Here is an 18,112-nt window from a genome sequence, read left to right on the forward strand (position 1 = left end):
ATAGGTTTCAGGGGTGTTAAACTTAGCTGGATATTTCACTCGTACAAAACCATAGAAATTCCTCCGTTATAGTTAGTTCTGCTAACTATAACTCGGGCGCCCGCAATGCACTGCTGATGATGTCACATATTACATCATTCATGACAAGGTCAGTGACATCACTGATGACATCACTGATGACATCTCAAATGACACCACTGATGACATCACTGATGACATCATCCACGTGACAATCTGATACACCTCATCATACACTAGTATAACCTTTCATCACTCACTGTAAAATACAGAGTACCATATTTGAAACCATTGACACACCAATACCAGTTACTACATACCCACTCACTGATTCCCAAGTCTACACACACAACTACCCATTCAACAACAGAATCACTTATACGTGCAGTCACTAATTAATAGAACACTATCAAATGCACTTATACTCATATATAGACATTGACACATCAGCAGTCATCTTAGTCGGTTATGCAGTCATCCTACTCACTCATGAAAAAAATTAATCACACTTACATTTACTCACTTACACAATTATACACACAACACCTCATTTATTCAAACACATAGTAACTCATAGTTAATATGTTAAAAAATCACCATTAGAATTATACACTCTTTCATATTGTTACTCTCACAATCACTGACTCTTATATATACTTATTTATATACACCAACTCTCACATACAATGCCTTTTATTTTTTTACTTTGTTGAAGATGTACAGCTAAAACATATATTCGCTCACCAACACACAAATAAATACACTCAGTCACCCAAACAACTGTTTCCACATGCACTCTTAAACCTATACACCTAGTCAATCAACCATTCACACATCTATGCATAGGGTTACACACACCCCATCCAAACACACACAAACTCAGTGTCCCATACAAATACTCACCCATCTAATCAATAACTAATATACACACTCATGTAGTTAGTGACCAACTGATGCAGCATGTTATACAACAACAGAGACAGTGATGCACACATTCACATAGTTTAGTTACTAATCCATGTATTAAGTGAGACACTTTTAATTACTCACTTAAACAGACAGTCAGACAGCTACTAAATCCTCCATCCAGACAGTTATATATCCACTCAATCTTCAATACAGATTGGTATATATATAATACATATTTAAATTTCAAACTAAACCACATTCACTGGATGATGTCATCAGTGATGTCATCAGTGATGTCATTTGAGATGTCATCAGTGATGTCACTGACCATGTCATGAATGATGTAATATGTGACATCATCAGCAGCGCATTGCGGTCTCGCGAGTTATAGTTAGCAGAACTAACTATAACAGAGGAATTTCTATGGCTTTGTACGAGTGAAATGTCCAGCTAACTATAACACCCTAGAAACCTATGGTTTTTTCAGTGAGATATATATATATCTGTGTGTGTGTGTGTGTATGTATGAATTATGTCCCAATGCACCGAAGACAGAGGACTAGCTGAGAAGAGGTCATCTTTATTCAGACACCTCAGCCACCACACCAGCTTACAGCTCATCTTCAAACGTCACCCCCTCATCATTCCTCATTCTATTACCTCATAACATTTCAATTCCACAGCTATTTTTCTGTGTATTCTATGACATGTTTCGGCCCACTAACATGGTATCCCACACTTCTCCCTCCCATAACAGAAACCCAAACAAAGAAACCACAACCATATGTTGGAGAGAAAACAAAGCATAGAAAGATAATGCAAAGAAGACAGCTTGTGGATTACTCCACACTCCTTTAAATAGCCTGCAAAGGAACTGTACCCAATTGTCTATGAGTAAATAGCGGTGATAACCTTCCTCTTGAATATGTTTTTAAGAAACTTCATTACAGCCACAGAGGAAATGTCCTGTGAAAACAGCACTTCTACCCACCTTGAGTATCGATCCATCAAGACTAGTACATATGGAGAAGCATGTTTCCCTGTATCAGTCCCAAAATATCCAAGGTGACCTCTTCCCATGGATAGGCTGGCAGCTTTCTACACATCCTTGGTGTATTAGCAGTTCTCAAACATTTGTCACATGCCATACATTCTCTAACCATACACTCAATATCATGGTCAAATCCACCCCACCAGAAATCTCTGTGAAGTCTCCATTAGTGTTTACTATTCCTAGATGTGCCTCATGTCCTAACTGCAATAGTTTCCCCTGTACACTCTGTGAGGGTACTAATGTTGTCCCTTGCAACAGACAACCCTTGTCAACAGCAAGTTCTTGTCTCAGCATCCACCAACATCCACCACACCTCTTCAACTCTCTCTCATGAAGATTTTCAGCAGTTAGCAATCCTATCACTCTATTTAACTTGTCATCTCTCTCCAATTCTTGTAGCCATTCCTCTTATTCAATGCTTCCATGGGTAACCTCCCACAGACTGATTTCTTCTTGCATATCTCATATGTCTGACTCGGTCAAATAATACATGTTGACCAATCTTGATAAACAATCTGCTGAAAGTTTCCAGTGCTGAGGACATACTACACAATGAAACAATATTCCTGTAGACCTACAACCCAACTATATATGCAAGATGAAATGCAATCAAGACCTTTCCTCTAGGAAAACCTCAACCAATGTTTTATGGTTTGTTTGAACAGTGTATTTTATCTCCCATAAAAATGTGCAAATCAGTTAACTGTTCAGTAAACCGCTAATAGTTTCCTTTCTTGTACCAAAAAGTTACATTCAACATTTCTTAATGTCGTGAGAAACAAGCAGTACGTTTCTCTTGAACATCTCTCACTTGTATAAGAGCACACAATCCCTCTGCGCAGGCATCACAGACTACTTTTGTGTCACCCTTGGGATCATAGGCTTGAAGACATGGGACATGACTCATTTCCTCTTTCACCCACCAAAACTCCTCCATAAATTCACCCCCTCACTGAAACTCAACTTTCTTATTTAGCAGTTTCCTCATGTTGGAAGCTTTAGCTACAAAATCTTTCATAATCTCCCCGTAATATCCAAACATGCCAAGGAAAGATGGTAATTCTTCCTTACAAGTAGGTTCTTTCATTGACATGATTGTGTCTACCAATTCCTTTCAAGGATGAACACCCTTCCCTGTTATTTTATATCCCAACTAATACACGTCACTCACTCAGAACACTCATTTTCCCACTTTTAATGTTAAACCAGCATCCTGAAATTTGCTTAGTACCAAACAAACTCTCTCATCATTTTCTCTCATGGCAGAACCAAAAAATCAAGATATCATCCAGGTAACATTTGACCCCAGCAATTCCTTTCAAGGTTGACATTTTCCTCTGAAAAACTGCTGACGCTACAATCAATCCAAAGAACATACTTGTTAATTGATGCACCACCACAGGAGTCACAAATACTGTGAGATCTTCAGATGCCTCATCAAGCTCTACTATTGGAATGCTGATAACAGATCTAAAGTCATGAAGATTTTTACTTCTGAAAATATGGAATTAACCTGCAAAATATTAGGAATATAAGGAAATGTGCTGACTATTACCTCCTTGTTGAGTGCACGCAGGTAAGCACAGAGAGGAATATTTCCATTTTCTTTACATGTGACAACAATGGGACCGAACTATTCATTAGCTTCCACTTGTTCGATAACCCACGAGTCACATAATTCTGTAATTAGCTAGTGACTGCATCCTGCATGCTTGGGGGAATGTGCCTTACCTTTGCTACCACTGGAATTGTTTTTTTTCAATCTTATCTGTTGCTTACATCCTATCAGTTTCCCAAGTTTGTCCTGAAAAAAAGCTTTGAAACTTCCTTACATACCTGTTTTTCCGATACAATATCTTCAACTTGAACCTGGGGAACTTTGTTGGAATTTAAACTGATTCCCAGACTACCTTGGTGAACCCACCTTACACCGTCCCATGTATGTATTTGTTTCTCACTTCAGTGCACGCCTCAAAATTTTGTACCATTTTAATTGCTGACATTCCATACCCGCCAAGTTTGACATCCATTCTCAACATTGTTTTGCATTTAGGGAAACTTTTCTCCAAAGTATCCCTAGAGAGCATAGCAATTTGTGAGCAAGAGTCAAACGTCATGAGTACACTTTCACCGTCACTCACTACCCCAGTAGGATATCCCATGGATACACATTTTACCTGCAACACAACTTCCTGACACACTCTGAGACTTTAATCTCAGGGGCCTTTTTCCTTTTTTTCCTACAACACTTGCTGAAATTAACCTTGACACCACAAGCATTACATGTTTAGAACCAGGTAGGGAATGTGTTATCATTGGCTCTGTGCCCCTCTATGCTACAAATAAAACACATATCTTTAAACTCTGCGTCTTTTTTTTGTCCTGTTGTTTTTAACACACACACATAAAGCTGTGCTGTCTTTTGACACATTAAGTTATCCTCCTTTTTCAGCACTGAGTTCCTCCACACTGTTCAACATATGTTCCATCCATTTTGCCTTAAAAGTAGCCCTCCAAAGGTCGCTCATCCTTCATCCATTGTTATTCCCAGATATTGCCACTACTGCATCACAGTGCTAACTGATCTCTGATTCTCTCTTCCATAGTTCCCCCAAATTTACAGCTCACAGCCAGTTTCCTTAGACTAGTGACACATTCTTCCACAGATTCTTCCTTCCCCTGGCTTCTCAAGCTAAAGTGATAACTTTCAAGTATCCTGCTCACTCGTGTTAAATATCGTAAATAAAGCTTCATGATGTCAATTTCATGGTCATTTATATCTCTCATCTCGATTTGAGATGACTCTGGTAAATTCTCCACTTCCTGCCCTTACTCCCCCAATGTAAGAGGAGTGCATGCTTCCTTTCAGCACTTAAGTTTATGCCACATACCCTTGAATCATTTTCATTTCCATTTATTCTAATTGAGAATTGGCTCACCATGTGAAGGGAAAAAACTGTGGTGCCATGATATTCTGCATTTCACACCCAAATGTAATAATTCAACTACTTAAACAGTTCTTTTTGGGGTTCTACTGATATCCCCTAAACCTCATCAGTTCCATAGGGGTGGTTTAGGGTGAGAGTAATGCACCTGTCTCTTCACAAATAGTGCAAATTTCTACCGTTTATTTATGGCCTTGGTGGCAAAATTGTTTGTTAAAACTGACAATACTGTCTCCACTTCCATGGTATCTGTTATCAAATCTGCTGACACCATAGGCCTGACTGCTGAGATCACAATCTTGTGCCACTTTAAGATGGCTGCTCCATATCTACTGATCCACCATGACTGCTCACAGCTCCGTGGGCCAGATCACACTAATGACCCATATTAAGATGGCCGACACTTTCCAGTTATTCCGATGTCACTGCTCCCAGCACCATAGGCCAGGACACACTATTGTCCTAAATTATGATGGCCGCCACATTTCTGGCATTCTGCCATCACACCGCAGCCATACTCTACTAATGAATCAGCTGGATGCTCGCACTGTCAGGAAGCGCAGGTGCCCCTTGAGTGTGTTAATGATGGCTCGCACTGGGTCTTGAACACGCGTGCTGCCCAAAATTGTCAAGTTGTTCTCACCCGTTAGGCAAACTTCTGCCACCGACCACTGCTGAGGTCCCAAACCACTGATCCAATTTCCTCCTAGATGTCACCAATATCGAGTCACTGGGACTCAAGCTCTTTGATGAAGAGCTCTCTTCACGTGTTGAGGTATCTGAAGTCTGTTGAGGTGGTCATCCGACACGCTCGTCACCATACTGTGCAGTCCCCCTTCACTGAAGACAGAAGAGAAAAGATAATTTTTATTTAGACACCTCAGCCACCATACCAACTGATAGCTCTTCTTTAATTGTCACCCCTCTACATTCCTCTTCTACTACCTCACACCATCCCAATTTCACAGCTATTATAATGTGTATTCTATGACATGTCTTGCCCCACTAACATGGAATACCACAATGCCACTCTCTGGAAAGCACAGTGCCACAGTGAGATTAACCATTTCACAATTCCATAATTCGAAACAAACCAGTTTGTAGACGTGCACTCCAATGCAATGTGTTTATTAAGCTACGGTCAACAAGACTCATTTCAGCTCGACCTGAGCCTTGTTCACTTGATACATGAAAAGAGCCAGTCACCATTTTAAAGTGCTCCCCTGCAGGCACATAAAACCAGTAAATGGACTAACAATAGGCCAATATATCATGGAAATGGAAGATATCATAATCTTCATATACCATTTGCATCTGTACAAGCTAGTATGGTACATGCAGAAATCATATTATGTTGTCAAATAAATCCAAACTGTATCATGGCATAAAATAATCAGACATTTCATTTACAATTGAAGTGTCATCTAAGATCATACCTTCATGGCTCTCGATTTCAATTCAGTTCATTACATATTACATGGTTGTTCTACAACCAAATATACTATATTTGACTTATATTGTTATCATCCAATGACACTCCATTGTTTAATGGAATGTATCTTTTTGAGTGGGTGTTTTGGGTTTCCCACATATTGCTTACAGCATGGGCAAACCAACACAAAACTATAGTCTGAGTTGCAGACTATCCAATTTATCAATTTTTCGAATATTGCGATCTGCTAAGATTTTGAATTAAGACACATCCACAGTGTTATTGCATGCTTTGCATTTTTTACAAATAACAAAGTCTTTCGTGGCAGTTTTATGTAGTCAGATCTCTGTCTTCTGTGAAATGACTGTGTGTTAGATGGTCTTTCAGGTAGGTATTTTTTTCTGAAACTTATCAAAGGATATTTCGGTAATAGCCCCTTTAAGATACTGTCAGTTTGTAAAATGTTGATATTTTTGTTAAGAATGCGTTCAATCTTAGGGGTATTAGGGCTGAAGTTCGTGAGGAAGCATTGGGATTCGTTGACTTTAGAAGTCATATTAGTGACATAATTCTCTTTTAGAGTATCGATCTGTTTGAACTTTGATACTCTCTCCACAGATGCATCCTGCAGAGCAGTCATGATGCAATTGACACATTCCACAAACTCATCACCAGAGAACTTAAAAACTTCCAAAAGAAAGTAACTGCGATGATCAATGTTTCTCATAAACACTAGGTGGCACTAAAAAAACCTTAAGAAAGTTTATAGAACAACAATAAAGCCTTGAGACAAGGGGGAATGTGGTTGTTAGGGACAGTGCTGAGTGTTTCAGGGGATAGACACTTATAAGTCTACACGTAGGTTGTAAATCTACACCCAGAAATGATAAAGAGCAAAAAGTGTAGATTTCCAACTAGTTACAAGAGTAAATTGACATGCAAGTATGTCTGTGTGTAAATTTACCTTTGTGAAGAGGGATGCAGGAGTCAAATTGCCTTTTCTTGTTGCATACCAACACAAGGGAGTAACCCATTCTGTAGAATCCACTGGTTAAATCAAACCTTCCAGACATATTTATTGTATGATTTCAGTTAGTTACTTCCTTATCTCTACTGGGCACATTTTTAAATTTATTTTTGATAAGAATATTGTTCACTTCAAGGAAAATGGTGCATGAGAAGCGTATACCCTTATCCACTTCCTTATGATAGACTGATTTAGAATTATAGAACGTTACCTCCAATACTTAATATTTCACAGCAGTGCAGTAAACTGGTGCTTGCATATTATTGACAAAACACCCAGGGTTTGTTGTATGGGGATGAAGAGAAATACAAATTTTTGGTACCATTCTAATGCATGGTAACAATAACAATAGACTCTTTGCCTAAAATATGTTTTCCTTGAAAACAAATGGAGTCACAAAATATTTGCCACAAGGAAAAGTCCTTACATCATTTGTTTCCAAATTCTATGTTTTTCTAAACTCAGTAAAAGTAATCATCTGAAAAATGCTGAAACGGGAACCAGAATTTGGCATAACCTGCACTTTCTAGCTATCTTTCTATTATATCGAATTTATGGTTCTTTATCAATATCTAAACAGTTAAAGACAGAAAGATCACCTTTGAGCTTATCCATACCAATATTAAACTCCATATCCACAGAGAAGGAGTCAGCTTGCATACATACTGTGCAAATTCCCACTTGCCATGTAGCAGCATTAGGGTACAAATTATTCTCCTCTGCCACACCAATGACACATCATGGCTGACGCTTTTTCCATCAATACACAAATGCAATTTTTTTAATTTTTATTTTTTATTGAGCAGAGCATAAGGGCAATGCATACATTGTGATATAATTAGTCATCAGGAGTAAGAAACAACATTTTATAATAAAATACATTTTTATTCATTTTTCAAATGGAACCTATATGGATTAAATAGCAGCACCTAAACACCAAATATTTAAAAAGACAACAAAAGTCTGACTAGATCAAACAATATTTTTAAAAAACCCTGATCTTACTGCTTAAATTTCTAAAGTGCTACATGCTAAAATATTGCAAGACTAACTTACTAACAAACATTGTTTATAAGCCCTATGGATTACCTATAATCATTGAATTTAGATCACTTGTACCCTTGTTTATAGAAAGCTAGTTAAGAAATAACCATATAGAACCCTATATAAGTAATGTAAACATTATATCTATAAACAGAACTGTAGTATTAAAGTGCCATTGTGCCTTTCCTTAAATAGATTACAAAAAAAGTGCAATGTGCTTAAGTGCTCCCTAAGACGTCAATACATACATCTTTAAATATTTATATTTATATCATTCTTTCACAATTTTCAGAAAACTTCCAAACAGTTTTAAATGTTTTTGTTGCACCAACCCTCTTAGCATAAGCTTCTTCAAACCTCATGGTCCTTTGCATTTTATTTAACCATTTATAATAGGAAGGTACATCTTCAGACCTCCATTTTTGGAGAATTAGAGAGCAAGCAACTAAAGAGCAAATCGCCTTGTAGGTCTCTTCGGTTTTGGTCAAGTCAGACATTGCTTTGGAGATGTCAAAGAGAGCTACCTCTGCCTCGGGTCAAGCCTCTTCTTTATTGCCTGGCTTATTGATGAGAAGATCTTGCGCCAGAATAGTTCGGGTTTTGGGCACGTGAAAAATATATGGAGCCAATCTCCCTTGCCTTCAGCCTGGTATCGGAAACATTTGTTTTCCACTTCCGAGTAGCATTTGTTAAGTGTTTTAGGAGTGTAGTATGCCAACCACCGAGACAGAAAAGCCATCCTTTTAAAGTTGGCTGCTCTTAGGGCCTTGCTTCCTAACTGGGCTATGGACTGCCATTCCTGGCAAGAGAAAGAACAGTTGGTTTCCCGGGTTACTTTTTCCAGGAATTCTTCAACCAGGGGGAGCACATTACACTTTCACAGTAGAGAATACTAATTTCCAACCCCCTTTAGTTTAGCTCTATATAGAGCATTTACCTGCTTTGTTGGCGCACTGCTTAACAGTAGATTATATTTATTTATAAAGTTTGCAATGTGCAGATACTCCAAAAACCCAGGCTTATTTTGGTTGCCATATCAATTTTGAACCTCTTGGCAGGAAATTACTTTCCTAGAAATTAAAAAGTGACCCAATTCATCAAGACCACAGTCCTTCCATCTATTAAGCCGACTAGAGTGTACTTGAAGACCAAAAATGTTGCACTCTTCTAGCTTCAAATAATTAAATCCTGAGGATCCGGCTTGTTTAAAAAAGGACTGTAATCTGTCAGAAAAGTCTCGAACTGTCTTATATCGGGTCTTTTTCGGTAGTTTGGATGTTTTTAAAAATATTGGAAATTGCGAGCCAGACTCCTGAATCATTCTATCAAAAAAAGAATTGTTTAGTAAACCATTAGGTTCCAGTAAACGTGCTTTGAGATCCAAGATTGCTGCCTCATAATAAGTTTGAATTCTTGGCAAGGCTAAACCCCCCTGATTAGTTTCCAACTGTAGTATGGGTAGCTTAACCCTAGATGTCTTCCTATTCCAGACAAATTCCCTGAACATTGACTCCATCTCTTTAAAATAGTTGGAGTTGATCTTCAAGGGTACATTTATAAAGAGGAATATTAATAGGGGAAGAATAGACATTTTTATTAGCGCTACACGATCTATTAGAGTTAAAGGTAGGAAAGACCACTTATCCAGCAGGGCTTTCATTTTATTCCGCATTGCTGAATAGTTCAAACTGAATAGTTGTTCATAGTGATTGGATACATAAATGCCCAGATATCTAATTGGTTCTGCTTCCAGAGTTTGGGATTTTAAATTGGAAGGTAAAAAAATTACAATCAACATTCAATGTTAAAATCTCAGTTTTATTTTGTACCCCCCTATTAGTTCGAATTGGCTGAATTGTTCTAAAGCCTGATCCAGATTCTGCTTATCGCGGCGAAGATACAGAATTATATCATCTGCGAAAAGTTTTAGTTTCGCCATCCCTTCTATGGGAGCTTTAATTTCCGGATTTCCGTGAATTCTAATAGCCAGGGGCTTGATGAAGAAGGTGAACAAAATGGAGGACATAGGGCAGCCTTGTCTGGTTCCATAATTTATATTAACTGCCCCTATTTGATTGCCATTTACTACCACCCGGGCTTGGGCACCCTGATAGATGTTTCTCAACATATTTGTGATTTGAACAGGGATACCAAATTTTTCCAATCCAAAACAAAGTGCGTCCCAATTAACCAGGTCGAACACCTTTTCAGCGTCAACCATCGTAATAAGGGTAGGAATTTTATTGTTTGTCGAATAATCGAGGGCCTGAATTAAAAACCCAGTATTGGAGGATATAGACCTCCCCACAATGAACCCGGACCGATCACTATGAATTAGTGCCTGGGCAATACGGGTAAAGCATTGAGCCCAGTCTTTCATTAAAATTTTAAAATCAGCTTTGAGGAGACCGATCGGCCTATAAGAATTGGCATCCTTATGATTATGAGGAACTAGTGGCACCCCATCCCAGCTTTGTGGATACGAGGGATTTTGAGAAGATTAGAGTCAGGTGACTGTTGGGTGTGCGCTGGTTGATGGGGTTGAAATACAGTTTGCAGGTACTTGGAACAATTTTTAGATATTGCTCTGAAAGTAAGAGTTCGTGATTTGACTAACTGGCAACCAGGGTAGGTTTTTGAGATGAGATAAAATAGGTAGGGGTAAGTGGGGATATTAAGTATAAGATGGGCAGTGGTATTCATAATTGTCTGCTGGCGTTAGAGCAAGCATTGTGGAAGGACAAGGAGGAGTGAGTTACCAAAATCTAATCTGGGGGTGATTAGGGAAAGTATCAATGATTTCCTGGGACTGCTAGGAATAAGTTCCAAAGATTTCCTCAAAAGTTTAGGTATAGAAAAGCATGTACCTGCGATCATAGTAACATGCATAATAAAGGACAGTTTATAGTCGATCTTAATTCCCAGGTTTTTTGCAGAGTTGACTGGTGCCAGGGGATTGCCTCATTCAGTGGGCTTCAATGCTCTGGGACAGATATTATTTGGTTGCCCAAATACAATCCTTTTGGGTTTTATCCAAGGTGAGCTTGAAACAGCTATCTTGCATCATACACCTACCCCTAAAAGACAGGACCTGAAATTTTGTTCTGTTTTGACAAGGCTATCTGAAATAGTTACAAATAGCTGGATATCATCCGCATACGGTACCTAAGTGAGCCCAACATCCTGGACAAATTTAGCAAGGGGTGGCATGTGCAAATTAAATAATTTAGGGCTTAATGAGGAGCCATAAGGCCTCCAAATTTAAGTTTGGATTTAGAGGATCTGTAGGTGTAGTTCAACAGTTTGGGTATGGGTGATTAGAAAGGAGCATATACATTTTTGAGTAGGTGTTAAATATATGGATTTAACTCCAGTGAAAAGGGAATGCAGAATGCCATCTGGTAAATCTGGGTCTGAACAGTTATTCCCCAATTGTTGAGGTTTGGAGAGAGGATTTGGCCTAACGGCTACAGCGGTCGACCTCGAAGCTGGGGAACTGGGTTCAAGTCTTGGCAGTGACGCTCAACATCCTGTGATCTGGGCAAATCACTTAATATCCCTGTGTCTAATAAAACAAATGTGTCCACATGTGGTTCAACTGGTGCTTATGTGAAGTGCTCTGATACCATCGCGTCGTGTTTGTTCTATATAAAAAACGTCGGAAAAAAACCTCATTGCAAGGTACTCATGGGTTGTTGCCTCATATTACTAGTAATTACTTGTGTAAAGTTTCCACCCCACCAATACAGTGCAACTTGTAATCGGGCCATGGTGGGCTACTTAAAGTGCCTGGGGTTAGATCAACAGGGATGAAAGGCCTAGTTATCACATTCCAGCACATCTACAAATACACAGCAGAGCTACTTCACCACACTTTAACTTCAACAAAGGGCAGCAAATGCAAGATTCCATCAGAATGTATTAGATAAAGGCAATGCTATTGTATAGAATATTGTCATTTGTATATCACTTTCCTAACCACTGAAAGGCCCAGGGAACAGATCTGGCAGAAATGTTGCTTTGTTTTATTTTCTTGTTTGAACCCATTCATAACATAATGCACTATTTGAACAGAAACTGAGGATAAAATTCTGTCATCAGGTTTTACAAATGATTTAAACTATTCCTAAAGCCCTAAAAAGAGTGTTCACTTTCCTGATAGCAAGTAATGGCTACCATATGCATACTGTAATGTTGGCCCTCTTGTACTGAGAAGTTCATAAGGTTTTTTCCTTCTACAGATGATGTTTTTGGGTGGATTGTATGAAACTGCCTGAATTCCTGAGTTTTCACCTTCTAATGGCATCTACCATCATCTCTGTGCATGTTCATAGCACTGCACTCTATGTAACAGTACATGCACAGACCATTTTTTTTTTTTTTAGCAGAGTTTTATATAGCGCGAACTTGACCCGAATCCAATTAGGTATCACAGGGCTTTACATAGCACCAGTTACGTTACATGAGGACACACATTCAATTTTTTTTGTTAGGCACGGGGAGATTAAGTGATTTGCCCAGAATCACAGGAGGTTAAGCGTCGTTACAGAGACTCTAACCCAGTTCCCCCAGGTCCGAGGTCGAGCGCCCTAACCGTTAGGCCAACTCCTCTTACATAGCATACCATTACATAGAGGGCAGGTATTGGCTTGTGTGGCCGCGTCTATCCTCACACTTCTCTTCTAGACACACAAGCAAGCTCGGATACATGCTTGTTTGTGACACAGTTTCAGCCACATCCACACACTAGAGGCCAGACTGCAGTTAGAATTGGATGCCTTAGCAACCTATCTTACACTTATTCACTCTTTAAATTCATGCAGAAGCACAGCAACAAAACGTATTAGAAACATAACTTTGATCTTGATATTTGACATAAAAAAACTCTGTATGCAGGCCGCATGACAAACATGCACTGTTCCATCTATGATAACGCCGCAATATGTTTTGGAGCCTTGCTAGGAGTTTGAAGCACTGTGTAAATACAACTGCATTAGAATGTGGGGAGCTCTTGAGAAGTTAATTATGTTACTCATTAAATACCCCACACCAGCTTAGCAGTAATTACCATGTGCGCTAGTTATCACCGAATTCTACGTAATTTCAAACCATGGCCGTATTCTTTAAATCTGTCTTTATTATTCCTTTATGATGATAGCCAACAGGTACATTGCTTACAATACATTGTCTTAGTTTTGGGTCACAAAGCTCATCATTAAGATTATGCATAGTTAGTGATGATGCACTAAGACCGCCAGACTCGTCTGATATGTCAAATGCCCTGCCTTCAATAACCTTGAAGACCATGATTGGGGGGGGGCACTTAAAATCTGGTGGATAGTCAACAGATCTTCCAGCGGAGAACATGCCCATGGACTCCACCACTCAGGCAAAGGACTGTCCACCCTATTTAGAGATCCCCACCTGCTGGTCTGGCCTTTCTGTGCTATCACAGCAGCAGCAGAGGCAGCATCACCTTCAGAGAACGGCAGGCTTGAGGAGAAAACACAATTTTTTAAGCATCCACTCTGCAAACTTCTTCATATTGAGAAAATAAACTCTCAAAGCGGGAGCCCTTAATTTCACCTGTCTTTGCTCCTGGTGCCTTGAAGCTGCCTACTTGCAGTATAGTAGTGGTAAAGAAAACACCAAAATGATCTGATAAACACTCCATGGACCAGTGACATGCTTCGTGAGGTGGGTCGACTGCAGGGTTTCGTCAAATGGAAAATGATAGACATTGTACGTTTAGGGGATGTGAGACGACGACAGGCGCTGATGTCATTTTCAGAGCTACAGACAGAATTTCAGTTGGCACCCACGGAGCACTATAAGTATTTGCAATTGAAACATGCGCTGGGCAGCCATCTTAAAGATGGAGATCAGGTCTCCGAATATAGTCCACTAGAAGACAGATTATTATTGGATCCAATCCCGGAGAAGGCATTGTCTTGTACATATAAAAAAATTATGAATAACTCACCGGAACTATTAACTAAGGTCAAATAAGCATGGGAATCCGAAGTGGGACTGTTGGAAGATGATGACTGGGTAGAGGCTGTACAGAGTCCCCGAGAGGTAGCAATCAGGGCGCGATTTAGATTAGTCCAATTGCGGATATTGCATAGGTCCTACTACACCAGCACACTTATGTATAAGTTAGGGCGCATCCCAACGGAAGAGTGTCAGAGGGGGTGTACTCAGAGGGGAACATTTTTTCACATATTGTGGGACTGCCCGATCATACAGAAATATTGGAGGAAAGTGGTCAGAATTATGTCAGCGGTGTTGGAACAAGAAGTCCCCCTCGATGCCAGGTGGAATATACTGTGTGTGTCGGGTGAACTGTCCTAGCCAAAATATCAAAGAATATGGCTACAGGTGGCAGCAATGGTGGCCAAAACAAATATTGCCGGGGCATGGGGGGCGATCCAGCCACCTAGAGTCTCCCAGTGGGAAAAAGATATGGGCTGGTGCTGCGTGGCCGAAAAAACAATTTACGACAGCCGGGGATGCCCCAAGAAATGGGAGAGAATTTAGCAATGGTGGAAAGATTATAGGGGGTTCGGGGGGTATAGACTAGTTAGGCAGGGAGAGGCAGGGAGGGAGGATATCTGCCAGCTGGAATTAAGAGGAACTACTAGTGTTACGACATGTTTTGTACAGCGAAATTTGTAAACCATTGAAATTGTATGTAACCCAATGTAAGAACAAGATCGTAATTATGCAAGCTGATTATGGTGTAATAAAAAAAGATTTAAAAAAAAATAACCTGATAAACAGCAAACATTGTTCTTTAGTGAATAGGCCAGAAAAGATGTGTGTGTATATACCTATGAGGTATTTCTGTTGCATGATTGTTCTGCTTGGGTTTTCGGATCAGATAGAACCCGCTCATCAGAGCCTCTCTAACCCAGCCAGAACGTTACCCCCTCCCTAGGGCCTGTTTACAATAGGTAACGACATATATCTATCACCTAAGGACAGGGAATTCCTACTCATACATACCAAGACCTCTTATAATCGGCGGCCTCGCGATCCCCTACGGATCCAGACCTCTCTGCCCATACGACAGTATCACAAGTGGCGGCCTCGCGATCCCATACGGATCCAGACCTCTCTACCCAGACCGCAGTCTCAGACACAAGTGGCGGCCTCGCGATCCCATACGGATCCAGGACTTCCTACCCAGACGGCAGCCTCAGACACAAGTGGTGGCCTCGCGATCCCATACGGATCCAGGACTTCCTACCCAGACGGCAGCCTCAGACACAAGTGGCGGCCTCGCGATCCCATACGGATCCAGACCTCTCTACCCAGACGGCAGTATCAGCACAATCGGCGGCCTCGCGATCCCATACGGATCCAGACCTCTCTACCCAGATGGCAGTCTCAGACACAAGTGGCGGCCTCGCGATCCCATACGGATCCAGGACTTCCTACCCAGACGGCAGCCTCAGCACAAGTGGCGGCCTCGCGATCCCATACGGATCCAGGACTTCCTACCCAGACGGCAGCCTCAGACACAAGTGGCGGCCTCGTGATCCCATACGGATCCAGACCTCTCTACCCAGACGGCAGTATCAGCACAATCGGCGGCCTCGCGATCCCATACGGATCCAGACCTCTCTACCCAGACGGCAGTATCAGCACAAGTTCATCCTATGATCACCATAACATACAGGAAGGGAATCAGTCTCACTATTCATCAGATCACACAAGGACTGCTAGTTCGAGCACAGCCTGTTCTCTGGTTCGAGGGGCTCCTCTCTCCCTTATTCAGTTACCACTTACCTGATCAGGGTTAACATCTGTTCATGTCAAGTCACAGCTGACTAGAAGAATAGGCTACCCTCTTATACAAGAACACGCAGCACATGTTGGTCCTCTACAAACTGGGTACTTTATTACTCATTACATACGCAATCACATAACATTACAATATAACACATAACCTGCAAAGAAAAGTGAAAGATTAAGTTGTACACTCTAATAAGAAAGGGGTCGACATCACCTTAGTAGTGTGTAGCCTGCACTCAATGGTCATCTAGGTTCCCTTCTCGTCTGTGCCTCGGCTCGCCTGGAAGTCACACCTCCGCAGTCACGGATCTGTTCCCTTCACCCTTCTCCGAGTCACTGGGACCTCTTCCTCATCGGCTACTCTCTCCTCTCTGGCTATTCTGCTAGAAGGGTATCTGTCTCTCGGTTTTTCTCCGCCTTCAAGATGGCGTCTGTCTTCCCTGGAATAAGTAGTAGCTTTACTGCTAACGGCTAGATGCCGCCTACGGACTGAAACAAGTGCCAAGTAACTGCCTCGGACTTTCACTAATATAGAGGTGCATTTCCTCATGGAAAATTCCGGCCCGTAACCTGCCGCCCTCCAAATTCTTGTACCTCCCCGTACCAAGGACACGTTCCCAGCCGGCCGGCCGGCCTGATGTAGTGTCTTCGGCATGAAGAAAAATACAATCCTTCGATAAGGGCCGGCCTGAACCGGTTCTCTCCAAGCGAATAACACCTCATAACTAAAACATTACATTTGACCTAGAAGCATCCCAAGCTGCCGGAGCAGAAGGAAAGATGGAGTCTCTCCCGTTTGAGGCCTACCAGGCCTGAATTCAGCACGGCTCCATGAAATACCCTCACTACAGGACAGGTTATCCCTAATACTAACGAATCTATCCCCTAGGCTATGTGTGCAAGCCCTGATCCATGGGGAAGAGCACAGGATCATGTCGAAGTGCCTAGTAAATAGGCTCCATTCACTACTCTAACCCTTAGACCTGGATGATAAGAGACTGAAGTCACATTAATCACCCTTCAACACAAGAAGGCCGGGAAAATCGAGCAGTACATTTCACCCTTGACTTCAGTCTATTATACATCCATTAAACAGAACTAACATCTGTGGAAGAATAATATGAAACAAAACTAACTGATCTATGTCTAGTACCAGGTGTGCAGAATTGAAGTAGTGAAGGAATACACTGAATAAAGCAACAGATAGAAATCAAAATGGCGATAGTAATCAGAATACCTCCTAATATTTGACGTAACATATACAAATCAGGTAACCAATTAAAGAGCCAGTCAAACCAGCCCTGGTCAATGTGTTTTCTAACTTCTTCTGTCAAGTCATGTAGCTTGTCAATGTGAGCTCGAATGGATTGTGTATGATCAGACAAGTTAAAACAACAAAGACCCTCAAAATCAGAACAATCGTGTCCATGTTTAAGCAAAAGATAATCAATGGCCGCTCGATTTTGCAAGATAGCTCTGCGTTCACCCTGGGCGTCTAATAGCATGTCAGACAGGACTGTAGAAGTATGATTAATGGATTTCACCATCCAGCAGGCCATTTTCTCAATAGATTTGGCATTATAAACTGCCAAAGCAGGAACACCAATAATTGAAATAGCCAGGCTAAGGTATTCAGACTTGGAATATAAATGCAAAGATGAGTCACAATCCTCCTGTAACCTCACTGTATCTCGAATCACACGAGAGTTGGCATTCGGATGTGATGAAAACATCAATAAACTCAGTCTAGTAATGGCACAAGGGCCTCCAGAAATATTTGCGGGGACATATGGCCAGGAAGTATTACCACATGAGAAAAGCCATCCGGCAGGTAGTAACATCGTGCGATAATGACTGGGGGCAACTACCAAACTCCTGCAAGT

Source organism: Triturus cristatus, chromosome 9, assembly GCF_964204655.1.
Source record: "Triturus cristatus chromosome 9, aTriCri1.1, whole genome shotgun sequence".
In the NCBI taxonomy this organism is placed as follows: Eukaryota; Metazoa; Chordata; class Amphibia; order Caudata; family Salamandridae; genus Triturus; species Triturus cristatus.